This window comes from Lycium ferocissimum, chromosome 1 (genome assembly GCF_029784015.1).
Source record: "Lycium ferocissimum isolate CSIRO_LF1 chromosome 1, AGI_CSIRO_Lferr_CH_V1, whole genome shotgun sequence".
Lineage (NCBI taxonomy): Eukaryota > Viridiplantae > Streptophyta > Magnoliopsida > Solanales > Solanaceae > Lycium > Lycium ferocissimum.
Genome location: NC_081342.1, coordinates 60702268 through 60703885, shown reverse-complemented (window position 1 = coordinate 60703885; position 1618 = coordinate 60702268). Strand labels below are relative to the sequence as shown.

At 35.4% G+C, this 1618-nt stretch overlaps 1 pseudogene; it reads left to right on the top strand.

Annotated features, from left to right (window-relative positions):
- Nucleotides 1–1397, top strand: part of LOC132065808 (katanin p60 ATPase-containing subunit A1-like) — a 4805-nt pseudogene extending 3408 nt beyond the window's left edge.
- The last annotated feature ends 221 nt before the right edge of the window (nt 1398–1618 follow it).

The following is a 1618-nucleotide window of genomic DNA, read 5'->3' as shown; positions in this document are numbered from 1 at the left end:
GTATACAAACTTTACTCCTTAAATTCCTAGTCAATATTCGCTTTATTTTCAGCTATTGATCTTGTTTTATTGGTGATTCACTGTAGGAGGGGCTAGAAAAGCGGATATACATCCCGCTTCCTGATTTTAAGAGCCGTAAGGAGCTTATAGAGATAAACTTAAAATCAATCGAGGTAAGCTATCATTGTTTTTGTCTTGTAAGAAGATGTTCTTCTGCTATATTATCATCTTTTATCCTACTGAAAAGAATAGATTCGATGATCAAAGTCATAAAAGACTGAAAATTTTCTTACTAACAAAGAAAATTTACATTATACATAATAACTGAACTAGCTACTTAAGCTATACTATGTTATTGCTTCCGATGACTTAATATTACAGCGAATACAATATTGGGATATATAAAAGAAAAAATAAAAGCTAATAATAAGAGACCTTCTGTAATTGCCATTCTCCAAAAGATAAAAAAGAATAAGAGACCTTTTGGTAACATCTCAATGGAGCTTTTAAGTTACTAAAATGACAAGGAAGGGTGATGTCCTAAATTTTTTATACATTAGCTTTTGTTACATTGCGGCTTGAAAGCAAACTCAAATACTTTCTCTACTCTTGAGATGTGAGGGAGAACTGCTACTCATTTAAGGGAAATCCAGGACTTAGAGTTTGTGGATTCAAAATAAGTGTCATCTCATTATATGTATAAATTTCAATAGGCAGAATACATAGATAGACACCTTAACTTGACATCAACTGGCAGCTAAACACCCAACTTTGAAAATGCACATCTAGACACCTTAACTTGGTTTAAGTTGGCCCTGTAAACACCCTAACTTTGAGAATGCACAATTTATGAATGCACATCCGGAAAAGTGTGTTTTACGGGCAACTTAAACCAAGTTAAGGTGTCTAGATATGCATTTCAAAGTTGGGGTATTTAATTACCAGTTGAGGCCAAGTTAAGGTGTCTATCTATGTATTATGCCATTCCAATATTTTTTGCATTGCATGTCCTGTTTGAGCCGAAAGAAATGTGTTCAGTTGAAATGACCTGCCCTAGATTTGTGTCTTATTACTAATGCTCCTAAAAATGTTGTTGATTCTAAAAATGAATGGCAGTTAGCTCCTGGTCTGGATATTGAGCAAGTGGCACGAAGAACAGAAGGTTACAGTGGAGACGATCTAACAAACATCTGCAGAGATGCTTCTTTAAATGGCATGAGACGAAAGATAGAAGGGAAAACCACAGATGAGATTAAGAACATATCCAAGGCCGATATTCTTAAAATTCCAGTTACGATGGATGACTTCCTAGAAGCTTAGCTAAAATACAGCCCACAGTTTCTGCAGGGGACGTTCAACGACATGAGAAATGGTATTCATAGTTTGGATCAACATAGAACGCCGATTAAGTAAATGCAATGCTTCTTTTTTTTATTCCTTCTAATTCCAAATTGACCTTTGTGGACAAACGATGTTATAGGGTCCTCCAATTTTTTGCAGATGGGAAGGACATTTTTGTTAGATGATTGGCTTGTAATATTGGTGATACTGTTACCACTGCTACTGCTCTATGGGGTCTAAAAGAAAATCTTGGGAAGGATGTGAAAGGTCGAGCACT